The 12,450-nt window shown below is 38.1% G+C and overlaps 1 protein-coding gene across 5 annotated transcripts in view; it reads right to left on the bottom strand.

Annotated features, from left to right (window-relative positions):
• col8a2 (collagen, type VIII, alpha 2) overlaps window positions 1-11,665 on the bottom strand; it is an 87,267-nt gene extending 75,602 nt beyond the window's left edge. For 3 of the 5 annotated variants that reach the window (XM_052092808.1, XM_052092805.1, XM_052092804.1), the window contains exon 1: window positions 11,003-11,665. The gene's annotated coding sequence lies outside the window, so the exon portion shown is untranslated. The remainder of the gene's footprint in view (window positions 1-11,002) is intronic. The other 2 variants (XM_052092809.1, XM_052092806.1) reach the window with 1 other exon arrangement.
• Between the last annotated feature and the right edge of the window lie 785 nt (window positions 11,666-12,450).

The following is a 12,450-nucleotide window of genomic DNA, read 5'->3' as shown; positions in this document are numbered from 1 at the left end:
CATCACTCATCAATGGCAGCAGATAGGGCAAAATATAAGTCAATTTTATGATATAAAGAGCCCTCCAAATAATATAATGAAATTGTTTATATATATACATATATATATATTTGTCAGTGGGAACAGGAAGCCCTGCAACAGATGGCATGACCCCCAGAGAGTCCCCCACTGAACATTGAGACATTCTGGGATTACATGAAGAGACAAAAGACATTGAGACATCCTAAATAGATAGAATAACTGTGGAAAATTCTCCAAGATGCTGGGAACATCGTATCTGCCAACAACCATGAAAAACTGTCCAGGTGTATCTAAGAGAATAGGTGCTGATTTGAAAGGAAATGGGATCTTAGCTTTTTTTTTTATGTTTACTGGACTTTGTATGTTGTTTATTGATAAATGAAAACTATTTATGGCATTATTTTTGAAGACATCCTCACTATGCAAATTTTTTTCACAAGTGCCTAAAACTTTTGCACAGTACTGTATGTATATATATATATATATATATATATATATATATATATATATATATATATATATATATATATTAATGGCTATCAATGGGGAAAGTGCTTTATGGCACCTTATGGGGTAGTTGTGGCACCTACCAGCAGAGGCTAATGACGTGTTCCTAAGCAGCCAATTCCTGTCTACTCAAGTACTTGCAGCCTCAAGGTTTGACATGTTGTGCATTTTGTGATGCTAGTCTGCCCACAACAATTGTACAGAGTGCTCAGCTCAAACCCGTCAAGCCATTCTCCGTTGACCTCTTTGATCAACAAGGTGTATCCGTCGACAGAACTGATGCTCACTGTATATTTTTTTTATTTTTTGCACCATTCTGACTAAACTGTAGAGACTGTTGTGCACAAAACTCCAAGGAGATCAGCAGTTACAGAAATATTCAAATCAACAATCAGGCACCAACAAACATGCCACGGTCAAATCACTGAGATCACTTTTTCTCCCCAATCTGATGGTTGATATGAACATAAAAAGAAGCTCCTGACACGTATCCAAAATATTTTATGCATTGCACTGCTGCAACATGATTGGCTGATTAGATAATTGAATTAATAAGTAGGTGTACAGGTGTTCCTAATAAAGTGTTCAGTGAGGGAATGCCAGTCATATTTCTTTCGCTGCTGCGTTGCGTCTTGTTGTTCCAGTGTCATGACTATTCCTTATTATAGGCTATTATAACATAATCTCTTACAGTGCAAAAGTACAATAGATGGCATAAACAAAATATAATGCATCATAATGCAGTGAAGACTCATTGTCCAACTCAGTGAAATAATGTTCAGAAATTGCTTTTCTCTGCTCTTCCTTCAGGTTACAAGCTTGCACCACTGCTTTCATCACGGCTCTCTGAACTGTGTATTTGCAAACTGCGGTTGGCTTGACTGGAGACGCCATAACCATTGCAGTTTTAAAACACCATGTTAATGTAAAATAATTCTGAGTAAAAAAATAAATAAATTGTTGATTGCTTACGAAATCAAATTGCACATACTCATGTCTAACTTGTTTTGCGATTAATTGTGCATTCCTACTTTATTTCCATTTGAATGTATGTTACAATTTATTTCAAATTAAGGCAGTTGTTTTCATGTGTAAATTCAGTGTGATAAATCTAAAAAGGAATGCATTAAATTAACACAATGAATTATACCCCCTGAAAAGAATGTACATTTTGTGATAAGGAATTTCAAGCTTGAAGCGCCACCTTCATGTTTTTACGACTTGCAGTCAGAAGGGGGCAGTCAGCACAACTCAAGCTGTACAGATAATGTGCAGCTGTACAGATAATAAATAAAGGAATGTGATAGCATATCATTATTATTCTTTTTTTTCAATGATTGCATGTGGGAAAATAAGGGGTGCCATAGTTTAAAAAGTTTAGAAACCACTTGTCTAATCAATGCTTTACCTGTCTGCCACAATAATGTAATGTCTTTGAAATATCTGAATTATTATATTTATAATGTAAATGTATATTATTTTCATTATTATATATTGAATTTAATGGATCTTGAATTTACTGAAAAAGATTCAAGATTTTTTCAACAAACATATTAATCTGCAAATCATGTTATTAATTTGATAAAAAGATTTAATCAATTGACAGCCTTATTCAATGCATTATGCAATCAATGCAAAGCACATTAAGCAAAGTTTTTTGAGGATTCATGTTGCCTAAAGGGGGACTCATTGCTCTGTTAGCACAGCCAATAATTACTGATTATGAATAGAGAAAGTTAGAGTTTGAAAGAAACAAAAATGTTTAAGTTCTTTTCTCTTCTTGTATGACTGTTTCTGCACTGGAAGACACAACCACAGCACAATCACCATTACAGAACCACACAACTTTTTACATTCAAGAGGAACCTACTGAAGTGAAGAGAATTGAGTATGTGTAATGTATCTCTAGAACAACTTACTATAGAGTGCAAGAGAGTACAACTGAGCCAATGCCAGTAGTGCTCCCATTTTCCTTTAGAAGTTGGAGGAAAAACTGGGAACACATGTAAAATAATATTATCTAAGACTTAAGCTGGAGTAAATAACCCCCAAAGCCCTATTCCAATCCCTGTTGTCACAGACCATCAATCAACCCTTCCCATAATGTGAGAAAAGAGGTTGACATTTTTTATATGAGAGGTCAAAGTCAAAGATATAACTTTAGTTTTATTTTAAGTATTTATTTTAACCCTGCGAGGAACTAACTAGTCTTGGAAACAATCATCAGTTTGGCTCCCAGATGCTGAACAAGGGACTTATGAGAAAGCATCCAATTAAAAAAACAGTTCTACCATTAAGTTTCAACTGGTTCCATTGTGCAGGTAGAACTAAACCAAACAAGGCCATAAGTGTATACATCTGGACTTCAGCTCTTATTTTGATATTCTGTCATCGGCCTCATTGTTTTCAATATTTTCTTTGGAAAAGAAGTGCAAGATTTAAAAACATCTTGCATGCAAATAAAGATTTTGAGTAAACACTCTCCTCTGGCTCTCAGATAAAACCAAAAAAGTTTCCTATTGTTTTCGCAAAATTCACACTCTATTGTTGTGCTAAATCCTCTTTGAAGCTTCTAGAATCCTTTTACAGTGCTTTCTTCAAACCTAATCTTGCACAAATAATACTTTTGAGTCAAATTTTGACCCAAGGCATTTTTGTTTTCACTATGCCAAACCATGCATTACTGTTTCATCACAGACATCAGCCAGATCAAATATACCGAAGTATAGAGTAATGGTTCATGCAGAAGAGGATGTGGGAAGGGTGAAGGACAGATACAAACAGAAAGAGAGAGAGAGTGAGTGTGTGTGTGTGTGTGTGTGTGTGTGTGTGAGAGAGAGAGAGAGACAGAGAGAGAGAGAGAGAGAGAGAACAAACGAGAGCAATGTTCCCTGCAGATGCCAAATAATGTCTCAGATCTTACTCCTTCAGACCATTTACCCCATTTGAGATTAGAGTTTTACTGGTCCAGGCTGGTGTATGTTAGGTTGGTGATGGTCTGGCTGGTGGACTAGAATACCCATGCTTTTCACCATGTTCACCACCTTACTTGGAACACAAATTTTAGGCAGAATGTTAGGGATTGACAGCCACAGTAACCATTCACTTTCATTGTATGGTACAAAAAGATGCAATGAAAGTCAATGAGGCTGTCAGTCCCTAATATTCTGCCCAATATCTCCTTTTGTGTTCTACAGGAAAAATAATGTCATAAGGAACAATATTAGGGTGAGTAAACAATTTGTTGGTGAACAATAATTTAGGAGGCCAGGTGGAGACATCAGCTCAAGAGCATCCCATTCCGGGCACCCAAACACCCAAAACCCAACATACTGCATAGTACTATGTGCTGGTGACCAGCAATGCTGGTCTTTTCAACAGCTTGTTTCATTTACATACATCTGGGGTCAAGAAAACTCATACCGACCAAAGTTCTCTCTACATCCTATATCACCTAAGGCAAGAAAGCACTCCCTCCATCAGTCTGCCTGGCCTCTCTCTCTGGAAGCATGACACTGATAAGAGTGTTTTAGAATCTGATTGTGGAGACGTTCACTGGGGCCTAGAAATGACAGAGAGGCTGCTGAAAGAGCTGATACTGCGCAAAAGGGAAAATAATAGCAGCCGCTTGCCAAACTTCCACATTTCGCTCTACTGCCAACAGAATGGAAAAACTCGTCGACGTCCAGTGTATTTTCAAAAGCCAGGGCGGAGCAAATGAGGGAATGCATTGAAGAGGGTAATGTGAAAATGAAAGACTTGGAAGACAAGACAAATAGATAGAAAGATAGATAGGTACTTTATTGATCCCTGTGGTGAAATTTAGTAAAACTGCAAGATTAGAGGGAAGCCAAAGTATGACTTAAGGAACAAAAGGTTGAGGAGAGAGAAGCTGGTTATTGTTTCTTTCTGTTTTCTCTAAGCTTATGTTTGCTCGGTGTGGAAAGTATACCAATCATACAGACAACATATGCTCACATAGTTGGAAGTGATTTATGATTTTCAAAATCTGTTCTGATTCTAAGACAAGATCTGTGCTGCGGTCATCAGACGTAAAGTAAATCTGTTAATTTCGGCAAGCATGTGCTGATTTGAGAATAACACAATGGACACATCTGTTTAGGGAAGTCAAACAATCTGATGAGATCCTTAGCAGAAGAATACCCTAGTGGTCATCTTGTCACCTTGATTGTTTAGATTGGTTTGATATTATAGCATTTCCTCTTACCACAGTTACAACAGAGCAATTATTCGAAAAGCCCTTGGAATAAACCCACTGGTAACACAGTCAGGCACTTGCTTTTTCTTGGAAAATGAGAGGTATTTTCCTTCATTTCCTGTTTAAATGAACACCAAATATAGGCATTATAAAGATTGCCACACAACTGATGAGAAGAACCTTTCTTTCTACAAAGATGAGTTCAAAATAACAGAGTATCACATGGTTGTATGCCAATCAAAGTGAATGAAATACACTAACTGAGCACTTTATTAAGAACAGTATGGTCTGCTGATGTTATAGCCCATCCGCCTCAAGGTTCGAGGTTTTGTGCATTCTAAGATGCTATTCTGCTCACTACAATTATACAGAGTGGTTATCTAAGTTATCGTAGCCTTTCTGTCAGCTCAAACCAGTCAGGCCACTCTCAGTTGACCTCTATCATCAACAAGGCTTTTTGTCCGCAGAACTGCCTGCTCACTGAATTTTTGTTATGTTTTTGGCACCATTCTGAGTAAACTCTAGAGACTGTTCCCTGGAGATCAGCAGTTACAGGAATACTCAAACCAGCCCATCTGGCACCAACAAACACCACGTTCGAAATCACGGAGATCACATTTTTCCCCATTCAGATGGATGATGTGAACATTAACAGAAGCTCCTGACCCGTATATGCATGATTTTATGCACTGCAATGCTGCCACACGATTGGCTGATTAGATAATTCCATGAATAAGTAGGTGTACATGTGTTTCTAATAAAGTGCTCAGTGAGGGTAAATAGATACGGATTGATAGTGAAGAATTTCAGCATGATCACACAGTGAATTCGGCAAAGGTTGGTTGAGAGTTCTTCAGCTGTCTGTGCTTACTGAAATTCTAATTATTGTTCCCCCAGTTGCCAAAGCTGGAAGTATGGACAAGTGGCGCTCTAGTTTCGGGTGAAATGTCCATATAATGCCACAAAATTGTTTTTGTAAATTATGTAATATAGTCAACAGGAATGCATATTTTATTAACTATCTACCTAACCCAAGCTAAACCCCTCTACCCCCTAACTTAAACTGCAACATTAAACCTAACCATCAGTGCAGTAAGAATGCACTTTTAGAGGGAAAATGCAACCTCCAAATCACGCTCACCGTTGTTTATGTTCACTTGATTTCTTCCTGGATTCCATGGTACCAGAACCTGTGTCATGGAGGTTGGTCTTAGAGGTACCACTTGAGAGAAATGGGCTCCAGCTTGAATTCATGGAAAAATGTCTGATGGAGGATGGCACTTGTCAGGTTGATCTTAGGGTACAAGAACTTTCGGAAGCAACATATCGATTTCCCTTGTGATCATATTGAGTATTTCCTCTTATTACAGGTACAACAGAGCAAGTAAAAAAAAAACCCTTGGAATAAACCAATTGCTTTAAACAAATAACCTCCCCTTTCCTTTATGTGCTTGCACTTCCTTTTCTGTCCTGACCAATTCATGCACAACCCATTGGAACCAACCCTCATGCAACAGGATGTTTGAATGGCCCATTGGGTGCATTTTCCCCTGGCATTATGGCCTAACCTCTGAGATGCTCAAATCGGCAGTGCAGGCTAAGTACATTGCTGATTTCCAACAGCATTATGGGGTAATTCCTCAATCATTGTTTTGCCTTAGTCTGTTATACCTTAAGTGGAAACTAGGTGGAATAACCAGTGAAGCAGCACCCCTTCACACAGACTTTGAGGAAAAGCACTGTTCCTCAAAGGAATGAACTCCTTGCCTGGACAGTTTTTCTTCTCTCTTGGTGAGCGAAAAACATCTAGAAACAAATGGTAATGGTGAGAGACGGGGGCGTGAGTTCCCAGAAGGTAACAGTCGGGCGTTTGCTTTTCCTGGAGAATGAGTGGTATTCTCCTTCATTTCCTGTTAAAAGTGAACACCAAATAGAGGATATATGAAGATCTAACAGAGATGGGTTCAGAATAACAGATTAGCCCATGTTGAATGTCAATCAAAGTGAACAAAAATATCTCCACTATATACAAATAGTGAAAAATTGCCAGTAATTGTGATCCTTTAATTGCCAAATGTAAATGGTTAACATTGAAAGAAAAAAGGTCTTTGTCTTTTAAAATACTTCTCTCTCACATGCACTTACAGCAGCGTTGGCAGGGTCAGTCAGAGAACCTGTGTGCGTTTTTCAAGCTGTCTTTTAACAGGGTTTCTGGTTGTACTGTCAAGGTCAGCAACTCTGCCCTCTAGAGGCACTACATTGAAATACCTGTAAGGAGATGTGACCAGTCCTCTAACAAAAGCAGAGGGAAAAAATCTCGGTTGGTACCCAGTTGTACACATCAGACAAGCAACCATGTATTCTATAAGTTATAAATAAGAGTAAAAAAAAATAAATAAAAGCATGTAAAGGATAATGATGTGTTTACACCAATTGAACTATGCTGGTCTTCCAGCTTGGCTAGCAGACAAACACCACAATCCCCTCTAAAACCAGCAAAACAGATCAGCTTTGCCTGGGTGGGAGACCAGCTGAGACCAGCAAAACAGCTTGGGCTGGTTTCAGCTGGTTTTTTTTCAGTAGGGAAGACACATCCATATGACATTACACAACATTCAAAATATGTAATTAGTTTGACTCTCAGTTATTCTGTCCATATTTATAAACAGATACATTTATTACATTTTCTTTGGTAAATGTTTGCTGGACACAAATATCAAGACACTCACCTCTCATAAATTTAAACTAAACATTTAACCTATTTGTGTGTTCATCATCTACCATATGCTTCTCAGTCTGCAATTGACCATCTCCTCTGTCTAGTCTATTCCACCGATTGAACATGAGAAATGAATTTAGTATCATTCATCTATGTATAGCATAGTGAAAAAATAGATAAAATAAACACTCAAATGGGAATTGAAACAGCAGCAAGACATTACAAGCTGAATGAAACAGATATCCAAAATGGTTCAGATAGAAGCTTTGCTTTTTTATTCATCTTATATGGCTTCTCCAGGATGCACATCTACAATAAAATGCTTTCAAGTCTGCCTTAACTTCAGCTATAGGAATCTAAAGCAAGGGGAAATGTTCCTGTCTCCCCTGGATTTACATATTTTTGGTATTTAATAGCTTATAAACCTGATTCAGTAAGTTAAAATTGTCCAGAATTAACAATGCAGATGATTGAACAACAGGTAAAGTTTTACACACCGGCACTGATTATGAATAGTCCATATATAAAAGCCCCAGTCATGTTGGTTGGAGTTGTGTAACATGATAAAGAAAGAAATGCATTTCATCAGGCTGAGCCTGGCAGAGCCAACCACCATCATAAAAAGCAGTCAGTGGTTTTATTGGTCCATCCTAAAGGTGGGCATCCAGGTTACAGCATGGACTTGCCATTTTGATTTTACACTGCCAAAGAAATGTGCATGTGGGGAGAAGGGTCAAAGTGTGTGTGAGAGGGAGTGAAGTGTTTGGTGGACTGAAGATATTGCTGTAATTACGGTTTAATAGATGGGACGCTATATGCTACATCTCCTGATAAAAAGACCAAATGAGACACCATCCATCACAATATCACATAGTACATTAAATCTGACTTTTCTATGCACATAGCTAACCACATACTAAACACATACAGACATCCCATCTAGAAGCTTTGGATTATCTCCAATTTCAGGAATCAGGGGTGTGTGATGACTCCTGTCTGTGGAGTGTCTCAGGCACATTTTCTCTAGTCTCAGCATCAGATGGCACGCCCACAGACTGTCCACTGTTCGTTGACTGTCTGATGGATATTGCACACAAAACTGCACACTTTCTCTATCAAGTAAGTACTTATCTGATTGGCTGCGTTTGAGTAGGAGCACTCAGGTTCTTTTAATCAGACTTCTGGGAAAGTAAATTGGGTTTACAAGGTCCAGGATGATACAATGAGCACTTTTGACAATGAAAGAATTACTGGATTTGTCAAAGTTTACCAGGTAAGCTTTAAATCCTTAAAAGATATTCAGAGTTTTGTTTGAGAAATTAAGTAGCAAATTAACTGGACATTTGCTAGTAGAACTGTATTTTCCGCTTTGTTTTCCAAATTGTGTGTTTGACACAGTCTGTCCTTATAACTTTTGTTCAGGCAGAAATTCTGATCACAGTCAAATACACATTTTCTGCTATTTCATGTGCTTTCTGTACAAAAGTTAGCAGAGACAAACACACCATTATTTAAATAAAAATCTGTCTATCCCTTTGGTATAATCCTGCCTGTCCCTAAATGTCATGTAAAAATTAAACAAACTGTGGTTGGCTGCATTCAACTTCAGTCAGATGGCCTCTTCCTGTCCAAGTGGGCGTTTTTTGGCCAGAATAAGCTGTATTATGGACCAGACCTTATGACGTTGAGTCAAATTGGTCTGGCTACACAATACTTTTCCCCCCTCAGACCTCAGTTCAGTTATACCACATCTCTGAGGCTTGTGTAAATGTGGTAGCCGCAAGCTGCGTTCATGCGCAGGTTCACAGTCAGACCGAAATTGCCTCTCCTCATGAAAGCCATCATGTTGAGGTGCCAAATGTTTTCAGAGAATGTCGTCTTTTCCAGACTAGGTCTGTTTCAGTTCTGTATAAGCTGGGCCTTGCGACTCAGACACGAAAAAAAGGATTATTGAATACTATTCCCCAGTGCTCTTGGTGAAGAATGTATTATGAAAGCACATTCCCTTCTCTCTCCCAGTCCTCTCTCTCTCTCTTCTGAAATTAAGACAGCAGTATGGAGCTCATACCAATTGTAGCTGTTTATTATGTGTAGAAAGGCTTATGCATAACAAAAAAAGACATTATTTGGCATATTATGCCAAAGCAGCATGTCAAAAGTTTTTGAGCAATTAATTAGCTACACTGCAAAATAATATTCTTAATCAGTATCTTTTTTATAGTAAAATAAATAAAAATCTAAACATCCTTAAAACAAGATACATTTACTTGAGAAGCATAATTATATAAGATTTTAAGTTTTATGAGAAAAGTTTTGATATTTCAGAGAAATCTAAAATAAAATTGTAACATTTATGCTTAAAATAAGAATTTTAAGTTAAACATTTTTTATATTAACATAATGTTAGATTTGTCTGAAAACAAGACCCAAAGCCTAATGCTAAAAGACTTTAATTCATGATTTTGCTTCTCAAGTCAATAAATGCTGTTTAAGGATGTAGAACATATTATATTTAACAGGAAAACAAGACATGAGTATGAAAATGATTTTTTTCCATTGTAAAAACAGATTAAAAAGCAGTCCTAGTCTTCTTTATTGAGGTCAACATGAAATGCTGTTTTAAACCCATTTTATGTCCTTAATTAAGTTAAACACAATATTCAATGAAAATAAAAAGTGAGGTGGGACTTGATTTTATTTTTCAGGAACTGATTGGATCATGAAAAGTGGATGTTAACATACCAAAATCAGGTGGTTGGCGGGGAGGGTTGAAAAAATAAGAGGGATTTATGATATCGCCTATTAAGGAAAGTAATATTAAAGGCGGACTAAAAGATTATTTGAAATAACTTGAACCATTAAATCGTGCACAATAGGATGAGGAACATGCATAAGTACAATGGTTTAATGTACCATTGCAAATTCTGAAATTTACTATGTCTGACAGATGGTCAAAACACATCACTTTTAGAAGCTAAGTAGTAGGCGGGACTTGGGACCATTGTGGGCATGGCCACATTTAATCGAGTGGTGTTGGTGCGCAACAGAGTGCAGACCAAACAGTCCCAGGTGTCAGTAAGAGTGGGGCTGCTATTCAGTTATATAACTCTCTCCCTTTCTCATTCCACAACTCCAAAACAGCTGTGCATGACAACAACAATACCTGAAGCAGACAACCTATTCAGCCACAAGGCTAAAATATAAAGACATACAACCAGCACCAGTATAAACACAAGCAGCAGTCATAGCCACATGGGCTCTCTTTAAAAATCCATGCAGAGTATTGCACAGAGATTAATGGGGGGAGAACACTTAAAACACTTTGTTAATCTGTGCATAGTATTACTCAATGCCTTGTGTGCAGCAAAGCAGTGAGAATTATGTTGGTCTCATGATTGAGATGTAAACCCGTCTGTTTTTCCTCTCTCTATTGCTTTTGGCTCCATCTCTGTGGCTTACGGCAATGGGATATGAAAAACATTTTGAGATGCTGCTCCCTGAGGGATGGAAAATAAAAGTCTCAGATATGAACTTACCTCACCCTTCAGTTTGAGGAAGAATCTCAGGGGAACCTCACCTTCTTCGGCAGGTAATATCGGCAGGTGTTTTCTTTTCTGGGTCTCTTCTTCAGACAGTCATCTCTTGAGAAGTAACAAAGATGTGCCAGGAACCAAACAGACAGGGAAGTCTTGGGAATGTCTTGGCCCTTGTTCACAGTCAAATATCGTTTGCATACGCACAGAAGAAAGAGCAAAAATATAGTTAAATAAGTTCTTGTTGTCAATGGCAGGTGCCAGTCTGGTATTTGTTCTTATTTCTGTCTCTAGCGAAAATTAAGTCCATATGCTTTCGCTGTGAAAGGAAAAAAAGTCCTTGTAGTGTTGTCTCCAAGCTGGATACAAGTAGGTTTCAGACGCACCTTCTGAATCTCTGTGTACTCTCACAGTGTGGAAAGTAGGAGGGAGAGAGTGAGAGAGGGAGAGGGAGAGGGAGAGAGTAAGTGTGAGAGGCAGGGTACTCGACTTCACTGACTCCAGGCAGGGAGAGGTCCTTCTTCCAGGGCTTTTAACTAGGGGCAAAGCACCTGGAAGCTCCGGTCTCACAGGCTCTTTTCTTGATCCCCCTCTTTAAGTACTTTTTTCCAAACAGAGAGAGAGTGGATTGTTTCTCTGGTTCCCTCCATACAAAAGGCAAGTTTATGTGGCCAGGCAGAATAAGGAAGCAGTCTAGATTATGGGGTGGGGTAGGTGGAGTAAAAGGGATGGATTTGAAACGTATGGTTGCACCTCAAACACCCCTCCTCTTTTCCCGGCAACTATTTAAGCCCTTGTTTTCCCACCCTCAACACAAACATCTGCAAACAAATGCTTGCGCTCATACAAACAGACAAATCTTTCCCAGAAACCACCTTTGGAAAACTCAGACAGTGCTGGCAAAGCTTGCAGTGCATTGATTTCACTAGGGCTAATGCATTCTTTCACAAAACAGCTCACATTTTCTGTCCTAAACGGTCCAAAACGAGATTGTAAGCACGTGTGCACCAATAAGTACAGTGGAAGTCTGTTTTTGTGTAATCTTGCCAGACTCTCAGTCAATTAAAGTAATCAGTTTATGAGATGAGATTACATTTCTTGGCTGACTGATCAAGATTGCTAACAATTCTCAAGTTGAATACGAACCTTTCTCAACTGAATCGGTTCCACGATTTATACAAATGATTAATTCAGAAAGTGTAAAGCAGCAGTTTGAATGTATGATAAGAGTTATATGTTAGCACAGTTAATAGTTAATTCAAATACATCTTGGACAAAAATGACATAACCTCTCTCGATTTAAAGATCTTGAGTAATTATATGAAGGGTTGTACTAAAAAGCAATGTTATAGAATTACTTCTGTCTGTATAGTTCACCCAAAAAATAAAACATTTCCCTCATGTTGTTTCAAACCCATATAACCAAATTTTTCTTACATGGAACACAAAAT

The sequence above is a fragment of the Xyrauchen texanus genome, chromosome 26 (assembly GCF_025860055.1).
Source record: "Xyrauchen texanus isolate HMW12.3.18 chromosome 26, RBS_HiC_50CHRs, whole genome shotgun sequence".
In the NCBI taxonomy this organism is placed as follows: Eukaryota; Metazoa; Chordata; class Actinopteri; order Cypriniformes; family Catostomidae; genus Xyrauchen; species Xyrauchen texanus.
The sequence above is the reverse complement of the archived record's forward strand: the minus strand, read 5'-3'. Positions and strand labels throughout refer to the sequence as shown.